The 12,241-nt window shown below is 38.0% G+C and overlaps 1 non-coding gene across 1 annotated transcript; it reads left to right on the top strand.

The window, feature by feature from the left end:
• The first annotated feature begins 11,436 nt into the window (after nt 1-11,436).
• LOC131182727 (small nucleolar RNA R71) lies at nt 11,437-11,543 on the top strand. The gene has a single exon (XR_009150988.1). It is a non-coding gene; the product is annotated as a small nucleolar RNA R71 (small nucleolar RNA).
• Nucleotides 11,544-12,241: the final 698 nt, after the last annotated feature.

Below are 12,241 nucleotides of genomic sequence, written 5' to 3'. Positions count from 1 at the left end.
AACATTTTTCTGACATGGAGCCCTAAAATGGTATGTTCTAGGAAGAATTATTTGAGGGAATCTCCTGCCAGCTCATTAATGAACTATTCATGGGACTGCATAAGTGGACTGCATAAGTTATGCAGTCCCTTATGCGATTTTACTGATTCTGGGTCACTTATGCGAAGCTGCATGACTTAGTGCATAGGTTATGCACAATTTCGTGAATGTGCATAAGGGAGGCGAGAATGTGCATAAGCTATGTAGTCTCCTTATGCACATTTCGGCTGGTTCTGGAACAGTGATCTTTCTCCTTATGCAGATCTGCATAGCTTATGTGGCAAGTTATGCACAGTTTGGTTAATGCATATTTCAGCTTGAAAACTTGTTTTTGGCATCTTTGGCTGTAGAAGACACTCCTCAATGGCAAAATTCTCTTCAGTCCTTCAAAAACACCATTTTTCCTACAAAACAAAGTAAAAATTACAAATTAATGCAAAATTGACAACTATGAAAAACTAACTAATTAACTAATGAAATTAGCTAAAAAATGACTAATAATCAAATAAAAAGGGTTATAAAATTAGACCTAAATGACTATGCAAAATGTATGCATCAAATACCCCCAAACTCAAGCTTTTGCTTGTCCTCAAGCAAACTTTAAAATGTAATGCAAAATTTTTAGGGGTGCCTTATCCAAAGAGCTATGAAAATTACCTATTAAAGTAACTAAACACACCTTTAGCCATACCAACAATCCATATACCCATCCTTCGAAATGCAAAGAACTTAATGCTTATCCAAGCTTCCACCGCTTAGCCATCAAGTCAATTATCATTCAAAATCCCCAAACCAACCAATCAAAAGAGAGAGAGTCATGCTCAAAAGGAATTCTAGAACAATCAATAGTCAAAGTGTCTCTATATAGAGTGATGGAATTGAATGAATGAATGGATAGTTTTCCAATCCCATAGGCAAATTCCCTACTCCTATCTCCACTAATGTAGCAAGTACTATCAAGAGATCAAAGGTCTTTTTAGGGATATAATGGGGCTCTGGGGTTCAAAATGAGGCTAAGAAGAAAGATGGGTAAAAAGTATTCAAAGCATGAGAATATTTTCAATTTTGAAACATAAGGTACACTTTATTATATCTTTTTCTCTTTTTTATATAGGAGAAAGAAATACACAATGAGGATTGTCAAGTGCTAGCATATTTTACAAAACACATAAAATGGAGGGACATTTTGATACTTTAGACTCGTATTTGGCATTTTCTTTTGATGCTTGTCCCTAAAATTTTGCCACCCCCAAACTCATTTCTTTTAATATTTTGGGTGGATCTCTTTCATTTTGAATGACAATGGTGAAAAGCACATATACTAGCACTTTTTACAAGATGACAAGTATTTCTTCTCCCTTTTATTGTATATATATATTTTTTTTTCTTTTTTTTTATTTTATTTTATTTTATTTTTTTATTATTTTTAGAAAGTGTACCTAATATTCAATATTATTCTCATGAAAAGGATTGGAGTGTTTGGTTCATTGGCTAGGTAGTAATAAGGGTTTCATGAAAAATTAGGGATAAAAAGGCTCAAAGGGGTTTGCAAGGGTTAATTTTAATTAGGAAAAAGGCCAAAGGTTTAAAATGAGAAAGTTTAAATCAAAGAATGCCTAATCATCTCTCTTTTTCAAGTACAAGCTGGTATTTCGCCTTGAAAGGTTTAGAAAATTTGTTCTAGGATTGGTGAGACATCATTTGACTACCTTATATCCAGTAACTCCCTCTAAACACTTCCACCTCCAAATGACTAGTTGGGTGGCTTTTTGGCTAAGAAGATATAGGCAAGGGATAGACACTTCAAAACCTTGCACCTTTTAGGAAACTTTCAATCCACAAACCCAACTAAAAGGTGAGTCAAATCACTCTCATAGGCACATTTTCAATACTCAAGGGATTTGGCAAAAGAATTTAATGCATGATGCATGATTCCTAAAAATGAGTAATGCATTAACTAAATGGAGGAAGTCTATTTGTATGCAATGTGTACAATTTCTAAGTGATGTATAATGTGTGTGTAAATGTGTTATGTATATGTATGTATGGATGTATATGTAAAATATTTACAATATATGAAAATGAAATGGGATGAGATGTTCCTATACTCAAAATGTGAAAAATGAAGCAAAAATTAAGCAAAAATCAGAATGTGCACCCCCAAACTCAAAATTGGACATTGTCCTGAATGTCTCATGCAATGTGTTATCAAAAATCAAAGTAAATGGTAATTACCAGGAATTGTAAAGATTAAGAGCAAAAAGAAAGAGTTACCTGGTATATAGTAGATGAGAATTCAAGATAAAGGGATGCATAAGACACTGCACAGGGTATGCAGAGTTAAGTGCTGTCCAGAGCATGTGCATAAGTAAGGTGCATAAGCCGTGCGGTGCTGCATAAGAGGCAATTTATGTTGCATAGGCTATGCAGGACAGTTGCATAAGGGGAATACAACCTGTGCAGTGCTACATAAGAGGCAGAAAGGGTTGCACAGGCTATGCAAAACAGTTGCATGAGGAAATTCATAGCCTGTGCAGTGTATACAAAAGCTGTTGCATGGGAATTGGCAAGGGGAAATGTATAACCAGCAGTAAAAGCATTAAAGTATATGCAGAGTATGGACAAATATGTACAAAAGGGCAATAAGTGCAATGAAAATTAAAGAAGACTAATGTAATAGCTATTCAATAAAACTTCAAGAAAAACAGAATTTAAAACAAACTAATTCAAAACAAACAAACATAATTCAAAACAAACTATAAATGTTTGAACATATTTACAAAGGAAAAGTCCTACAAGTTGGAACAAAAGTAAAACAAACACTAATCTAGTTCTATTGTCTTGCCCTTGTCCAAGGATGTTGCTAAGGGGCTGGTGGCTGCTGCTGGCTGTCGAAAGGATGGTGCTGGAGGAGGTGATGGAGGTGGGGGTGGCATACCCAAAAAGATCATGAGTTGTTTCACCATCTCCTTCAATTCTTTCTGCTTGTCCCTGGTTTCCATGACAAGGTCAAATAGCTGATCATGACGATCCTTCAGTGTATCAAGACCAGTGTCAAGCTTCCTATCCACAAAGTATATATCATCACTAAGCCTTTCAAGATAGGTGAATAAGGCTTTAGTGTTGAATGCAGGAGGGGCTGTGGAAGAGGAAGGTTCAGCTGTAGGAGGTATGGGTTGAGCAGAGGCTGCTGGGATGTCCTGAGCAGGCTGAGGGGGTGGGGGAGGTGTAGTAGGATGCTGTGGGACGGATGGGAAAGCTTGGGTTTCTGGTTGTGCAAGGGGCTCAGTTTCTGCTGCAGGGTGGGCAGTATCAAAATATGACAAATTGAACCCTGTTTTGGTTAAGTGTGCAGTATCAAAATATGAAGTGTCCTCAAGTGCTGGTATTGAGTGCTCTGCAGGATTAAAACCAAAATGCTTGGCTATGACAGTGATAAGCCCACCCAAAACAATGTCACCTATGGATTTGGTGGCAATATGCAGCACATGCTCACAAAAGAAATAACCAGGAGAAACTTTAACTTTGTGAAATGCACACCATAACATAAAAAGTTCAGATTTTCCTACAGCACCAGAACTAGTCCCTCTGCCCAATATGGTGCTAGCTATCAGCCTATGAATAAACCTAAGTGCAGGGTCAAGTATTTGGGATGTTTTTTATCTTCCAGCAGAGAAAGTTTGAGGTTGGTTTGTGATGATTCTCCAAAATTGGGCAGCATTCCAAATGCCCCTGTTGGCTACCTCTACTCCAGTATGTGGTACTCTAAATAACCCATCAATTGCAAAGCCAAAAATGCTATGAAATTGGTCCAATGACAGTTTTCTATTTTGCCCCAAGCATCTAAATTTCATAATTGGCTTATGGTCTACATCATACAAGTTGAGGGTAGCAGAGAATGAAGAAATAAACTCCAAAACTAGAATTGGATAAACTATCTCCTGCTTATGCACAAATTCTGTCCAACCCATACCATCAAGATATGTAACTACATTGTTAAATAAACCAAGAGATTGTAAAGCATCAGCAGATATATACCTAGTGGGTTGTACCTTCCTATCCTTAAGTCGCTTAAAAGCTGCTTTTTGAATCGTATCCGGAAGAGGCCAGGGTAGCTTTGATACATGAGAGGCTGCCGAAATTGTCTTTTTGGTGGAAGAGGGTGTAGAGGCTGGAGCTTTTAGCTTTTTGGGTGGCAGTTCCGACACTGGGGTGGGTGGGTCTTTGCGTTTGGACAGAGGAGGGGCAGAGGACATGGGTCGCACAGATTTGGACCGGATTTTACGTTTGTATGTGGTTGGGGGAGGTGGTGGGGGTGTCGCTTGTAGAGGAGAATTGGGATTAGGGGGTATCGATGACAATGGAGAGACTTCGAGAGGGGAAGCGGGGCGGGAATGTGGAGGGGACTCCATTGCCGATGGAGAAGATGGGAGAGATAAGGGTGAAAGAAGAGAATCGAAGAAGAATGAGAATTAGGGCAAATGTAGTGAGAATCGAAATGGAGAAGAAGAAGTTATGAGGAGGAGTTATGCCGGAATGAGGATTTTGAGAGAAGAAGTACAGTGAACAGGGTTTATCGGGGTGAAGGTGGGAAAGAAAAGGGAAAAAAAAAATTTGATTTAAATGGGTTTTGTAAAAGACTGCATAAGGGGAAAGTGCATGTGCATAGCTTATGCACCAGCTTATGCAAGTGTTCCTCGGTTTTGAAGGTCAGAAAAATATGTCATGCAGAAGTGCATAGGCCATGCATGCTGCTTATGCAGGTCTCGGCAACTTTTGAAATTTGGGAAGCAAAGTCATGCGGGAGTGCATAAGTTATGCACTCCCCTTATGCACCTCTCGACAGAATTGATTTTTCAGGAAATCGGGTCATGCAGAAGTGCATAGGTCATGCACTCTGCTCATGCACTCTTCGGCAATTTTTTTTTGATTTTTGGTTGGTGGTCATGCAGATGTGCATAAGCTATGCACTCTGCTTATGCACTCTTCGGTGGGTTTTGAGATTCAGAGTATGAGGTCATGCAGAAGTGCATAAGCTATGCACTCTGCTTATGCATGTCTCGGCAGCTTTTGGAATTCAGAGTCTTTGGTTATGCAGGAGTGCATAAGTCATGCACTCTGCTTATGCACCCCTCGGCAAGTTTGGTTTTTCTGGGTTTCTGGTCATGCAGAGGTGCATAAGTCATGCACATTGCTTATGCAACCCTCGGCAAGTTTGGAATTTTTGGGTTTTTGGTTATGCAGAAGTGCATAAGTCATGCACATTGCTTATGCACCCCTCGACAACTTTGGAGATTCAGAGTTTTTGGTCATGCGGGAGTGCATAAGTTATGCACTCCCCTTATGCAAACTTCGGCAGAGAGAGAAAATGAAGAATTTGAAGTTATGCAGAAGTGCATAGGTCATGCACTCTGCTTATGCAAGTTTCTAAAGATGTGAAATTTGACAAAATTAGGCTATGCAGAGTTGCATAAGCTATGCACTCTCCTTATGCACTTGCAATAAAGGTGAAAAATGACAAGAATTGTGGTTATGCAGGATTGCATAAGCTATGCAGTTGCTTATGCACAATTCAACAAGATTAAGATTGCAATGGAACATGATTTGCAATTGTGAAAAATACCCTAAAATGAAGAAATGTAATTCTATGAAGCATAAACCATGAGAAATTTTCACTAAAAACACATCAATATATACAAAGTTCATAAAAAATGCATCACACAAGCTTGTAGAAGATGGATCCTACATAAAAACATTTGTGACCCATGCCATTTTGACTCAAATTCTGCAAATCAACATTTAGCACATAAAACTCCGTAAAATCTGCATAAAGTTGCATCTAACCACAAATGAGAAATGAACTCTCCAAGTTTTGCCAAGAAAATGCAGCATGTCCTACCTTGAATTACACAACCCAAATAAGCTCAAAACTGCAAAAATGACTCACTTACCACCATATTAACATTATAAGCACAAATATTAAAAAGGTACACACCCAACCTCACTAAGAACTTAAGTAATCTGCTGCAGACACCCTCTTTGCTGCAGAATGTCATTTTTTTGCTCTGCATAAACCAGGTTGTGGCTCCTGCACATAATCCATCTCTGAGATCTTTTCTTCTTTGCGATTTCATTTTCCTCTGCATGAACGGATAGCGGCTTCAAGATTCACCAACCTTCCTCCATTGAAATACATCCAACCTCACCAAAAACACGAGCCATTTGCTGCAGACACCCTTTTTGCTGCAGAATGTACTTTTCCTCTGCATAAACCAAATTGCAGCTCCTGCACAGGTTATGCAGCAAAAACCAATCAGTTTTTGGGAGAATTTGAAGGATAAAATTTTCAAGTTAAAAATCACTTCCCCAACAGTTCATCAGCCTTTCTTCATGGAATTACATCTACAAGGGACAAGATTTAACAATGTCAAAAATTGAATTTGGGGAGATTTAAGATAAAAACAAAATCAATGAAAATGAAAGTAAATCAACAAAAGCAAAATAAAAGGACTTGGGATGCCTCCCAAGAGGGCTAATTTATAGTCCTTAGCTGGACTTTTCATGAATTTCACTGAAAAGAGGTGAGGGATTGGAGAGCTTATAACAGCTTGCTCCCTTTATCGGGTCTCCAGTTATGTAATGCTTCAATCTATGCCCATTGACCTTAAAATTCCCAGATTTTTCACTCCAAATTTCAATTGCTCCATAAGGGAAAACCTTAGAAACTCTATATGGACCGGTCCACCTTGACTTAAGTTTTCCAGGGAACAATTTCAATCTTGAGTTGAACAACAAAACTGAATCACCTTCTTTGAATTCCTTTTTCCTCATATGCTTATCATGCCAAACTTTAGTTCTTTCTTTGTAAATACGGGCACTTTCATAAGCATCCATCCTCAATTCCTCAAGCTCATTAAGTTGTAACAACCTTTTCTCACCAGCTTGCTTAAGATCAAAATTCAAGGTCTGAATGGCCCAGTATGCCCTATGTTCTAGCTCCACAGGTAAATGACAAGACTTACCATACACCAACCTAAAGGGAGTAGTTCCTATAGGGGTTTTGTAGGCAGTCCTATATGCCCATAAAGCATCATCTAGTTTGATAGACCAATCTTTCCGAGAATTGTTCCTTTGTTTTCTCCAAAATATGCTTGAGCTCTCTGTTAGAAATTTCAACTTGTCCTGAAGTTTGAGGGTGGTATGGGGTAGCTATCTTGTGCACTACACCATACTTCCTCATTAAGCTCTCAAATTGCTTATTACAAAAATGGGAACCCCCATCACTAATTATAGCCCTAGGAGCTCCAAATCTGCTCAAGACAAATTTCTTCAAGAATTTCACTACCACTCTAGCATCATTAGTTGGAGTTGCAATAGCTTCCACCCACTTTGACACATAGTCAACCCCAACTAAGATGTATCTATTACCATATGAAGGAGGGAATGGCCCCATAAAATCTATTCCCCAAACATCAAATAATTCCACTTCAAGAATATTATTTAGGGGCATTTGATCTCTTTTTGACAAATTTCCACTCCTTTGACATTTATCACAATCCGACACAAATTTCCTCACATCCTTAAAAAGATTTGGCCAAAAGAAACCAGCTTGTAAAATTTTACTAGCTGTTTTAGAGATTCCAAAATGTCCTCCATAGTCAGAAGCATGGCAATGATGCAAAATACTCTGTGTCTCCTCTTCAGGAATACACCTCCTTATTAAACCATCACAACATCTCCTGAAGAGTAAAGGATCGTCCCATCTATAAAACTTCACCTCATGCAAAAACTTTTTCTTTTGTTGCCATGTCATACCTAGAGGTAAAACTCCACAAGATAGATAATTCACAAAGTCTGCATACCAAGGTAGTTTAGCAACAAGAGAGAAAAGTTGTTCATCCAAGAAAAATTCATCAATAGGGATTTCATCCAATTCTTCACCATCCAATTTCAACCTACTAAGATTATCAGCAACTACATTTTCAGCTCCCTTCTTATCTCTAATCTCCAAATCAAATTCTTGTAACATCAGAATCCACCTAATGAGCCTAGGCTTAGCCTCCTTTTTACGGAGCAAATACTTGATGGCTGCATGATCTGAAAATATAACCACCTTTGAGTCAATAATGTAAGGTCTGAATTTTTCCAATGCAAAGACAATTGCTAAAAATTCCTTTTCAGTTGTTGCATAATTTGTTTGAGCCTCATCCAGTGTTCTACTAGCATAATAAATAGCATAAGCCTTTTTGTCCTTTCTTTGACCAAGAAACGACCCCAATTGCATAGTTGCTAGCATCGCACATAATTTCAAAGGTAGGCTCCAATCGGTGGTTGCATGATTGGTGCGATGATAAGAGCTTGCTTCAACTGCAAAGGCATCCAAACACTCTTGGTCAAATATAAATGGTGTGTCATTACTTAACAAATTAGACAAAGGTTTAGCTATTTTAGAAAAATCCTTGATAAAGCGTCTGTAGAACCGGCATGTCCTAGGAAACTTGAATTCCTTTGACATTGGTAGGAGGAGCCATCTTCTCTATCACTTCAACTTTGGCTTTATCAACCTCTATTCCTCTGTTAGACACCAAATGTCCAAGCACTATCCCTTCTGAACCATGAAATGACACTTTTCCCGATTTAACACAAGGTCGATTCGCACATCATGCAAAACTCTAGAAAGGTTAGCCAAGCATATATCAAATGAAGATCCATAAACAGAAAAATCGTCCATAAAAACCTCCATTATGTCTTCAATGAAATGAGAAGATTGCCATCATGCACCTTTGAAAAGTGGCTGGTGCATTACACAACCCAAATGGCATCCTTCTATAAGCAAAGGTTCCATATGGACAAGTAAAAGTGGTTTTCTCTTGATCATTTGGATGGATAGGGATTTGAAAAAAACCTGAATATCCATCTAAATAGCAAAAGTAAGAATGCCTAGATAGTCTTTCCAACATCTGATCAATGAAGGGAAGTGGAAAATGATCTTTTCTAGTGGCAACATTTAATTTTACGTAATCTATGCACATTCGCCAACTAGTCAACATTACGGTGGGAATTAATTCATTATTTTCATTTTTGATAATTGTCATTCCACCCTTTTTGGGACAACATGTACTGGGCTCACCCAAATCTTTATGCGAGATTGGATATATGATCCCTGCATCAAGCAACTTCAAAATTTCCTTTTTAACAACTTCTTTCATATTTGGGTTCAACCTCCTCTGATGTTCAATAGATGGTTTACAATTTTCTTCTAAACTGATTCTATGCATGCAAAAGTGTGGGCTTATTCTCTTAATGTCATCTATGGTGTATCCTAAGACTTTCCTAAATTGTCTCAACACTCTTAACAACTTATCAGCCTCTAAAGTACTCAAATTTGCATTTACAATTACTGGAAAAGTGTTATTAGTGCCAAGAAATTCATACCTGAGCTGAGAAGGAAGTTGCTTAAGTTCTACCTTAGGTGCTTCTTCTTCCTTGAATGATGGTTGCTTAAATTCGACTTTTTCCTTTTGTGTGAGTTGAAAAACTGGAGCAGAAATGAATGGTGGACTACCATCTAGATGTTGAGCATATGCAGCTACATGAAGGTTGTCATATTCTATGCCTCCTCCATGAACCAGACAATTTTCAAGTGGATCTTCTGGATATTTCTTTCTAAAGTGTTCTTCAACCAGCTCATCAATGATATCGACTCTCAAGCAAGTATCAGCTTCAGAATGATGCTTCTTCATAGTGTTATTAATATTGAAAACCAATTGCTCTTCACCAACCCTAAGAGTCAGTTTTTCCCCCTTAACATCAATCAATGCTCCTGCTGTAGCTAGAAAGGGTCTTCCCAAGATAATTGGAATATTAAAATCTTCCTCCATGTCCAAGATGACAAAGTCAATAGGTATGTAGAACTTCCCAACCTTCAGAGGCACATTCTCCAAAATCCCTTCAGGATACTTAATTGACCTATCAGCTAACTGAAGAGAAATGTGGGTTGGTTTAAGATCTCCCATGTTGAGCTTCTCATAAATGGAGAGGGGCATAAGGCTAACACTAGCCCCTAAATCACATAAGGCTTTTGTAGAACAAGACTCTCCAATGTGGCATGGAATTGAAAAACTCCCTGGATCCTTAAGCTTTGGAGGAAGTTTCCTTTGGAGGATAGCACTACATTCTTCTGTCAAAGCTACAGTTTCATCATCTTCAAGTTTCCTCTTGTTTGAGAGAATTTCTTTCAAGAATTTTGCATAAGAGGGCATTTGTGAAAGAGCATCAACAAACGGCACATTTATGTAAAGTTTCTTCAAAACTTCTAAGAACTTCCCAAATTGCCTATCAAGCTTGGCTTTGTGAAATCTTTGTGGAAAGGGAAGCTGTGGCTTGTAGGGTTCAGGAGGTATATATTTCTCTTCCTTCTCTTCAATTTTCTCTTTACATTTTTCTGCACTCTCTTGTTTTTCACTCTCAGCAGTTTCTTTCTCATTTTCTCTCTTCTCACTGTTTTCACTCTTCTCGTGTTTTTCACTCCCATCATTATTTACAACTTTCCCACTTCTTAAAGTAATAGCTTGACATTGCTCTCTTGGGTTTTCTGGTTGACTTGGTAGTTTCCCAATAGACTTAGCACTTGAGGAAGATGCTTGTTGTGCAATCTGGTTTTCCAGCATTCTGTTATGTGTTTGCATTTGTTCTAGCCTTGCTTTCATCTCTCTCATCTCCTCATCATGCTTATTTTGGTTAGCAAGAATCTGTTGTAATAAAGCTTCAGTGGTGGAATTTCGTTCTTGCTGTTTTGGTGGAGGGTTCATATTTTTCTGCTGAAAATTAGGCAATGGTTGCCTATTTTGCTGATATGGAACTTGACTTTGCTGTTTTGGTTGAAAATTCTGGTTTGGAACTTGACTTTGCTGATTTCCCCATGAAAAGTTGGGATGATTCCTCCAATTTGGATTGTAAGTTTGAGAGTAAGGATTCCCCATTTGCTTGTTTCCATAATTACCAACATATGCTGCTTGTTCTCCATAATCTACTCCACAGCTGGTTGTTTCCTCTGCATAAGCCACTTGTTGTGAACTTCCAGCTGATGATGTTGAACTAACCAACATACTCAAGTCTTCCATCTTCTTAGCCAAAACATTAGTAAGTGCATCAAATTTTGCATTAATCATGTTGAATGGGTCAAGATCATACATTCCAGCAGCTTGTCTCTTCTGAGTTGGAGCTGGTCCTCTTGGACTACTCCAAAGATGAGTATTCTTTGCAATTTTCTCCAATAGCTCATAAGCTTCATCTTCATGCTTCATAATAAATTCTCCTCCTGTTTGAGCATCAATAATTCCTCTGATTGCAGGAGTGACATTGGTGTAAAAATTCTGATTTATCATCCATTTCGGAATGGCATGATGTGGGCATAATCTCTCTAATTCTTTCCATCTCATCCATGACTCATATAAAGTTTCATCTTCTCTTGGTCTGAAAGCTGTCATTTGATTCCTCAGTTCTTGAGTTTTTCCAGGTGGAAAATATTGGGCAAGAAATGCATCAGTGAGTTGCTCCCAATTTGTAATGGAGTTGTAAGGTAAAGAATCAAGCCAATCCAATGCTCTATCTTTCAAAGAGAATGGGAATAGCTTCAATCTTGCTGCATCATCAGATACTCCAGGTTGTTTTTGCATATCACATATCATAGCAAATTTCTTCAGGTGTGTGTGTGGATTTTCAGAAGGATGTCCTCCAAATTGAGAATTTTGAATCATTTGAAGAACTCCAAAATCCATCTTGTAACTATTTGCATCAATCCTTGGTCTTGCTATGCTCTCCCTCAAGTCATCAAAACGTGGAAAAGCATGATCCATCATACTTCCCCTAGGCACGTTTGCATTAACAACTTCTTCCCCTTGGGCTTCATTTTCATTGTTTTGACCATTTCCAGCATTACCAACACCAATTCTAATTCTTTCATCAGCCATGTCTGCTTCTAATTCAGTTTCTCTCAAAGCTTCTTTTCTTTTTCTGGTTTCTTTCTTATTGGCTTTACAAAACTTTTCAATTTCAGGATTAAACAGTAAGGTTGTGTCACTTGAGCTTCTAGCTCTTCTCATAAAAGATTAAAAGTACCTGAAAAAGAACAAACAAACACAAAATGAAAAGATAACAAAAACTAAAATAAAACTATAGACAATCAAAATAATCAAGAATT

Source organism: Hevea brasiliensis, chromosome 8, assembly GCF_030052815.1.
Source record: "Hevea brasiliensis isolate MT/VB/25A 57/8 chromosome 8, ASM3005281v1, whole genome shotgun sequence".
In the NCBI taxonomy this organism is placed as follows: Eukaryota; Viridiplantae; Streptophyta; class Magnoliopsida; order Malpighiales; family Euphorbiaceae; genus Hevea; species Hevea brasiliensis.
This window is presented reverse-complemented; position numbering and strand designations above follow the sequence as displayed.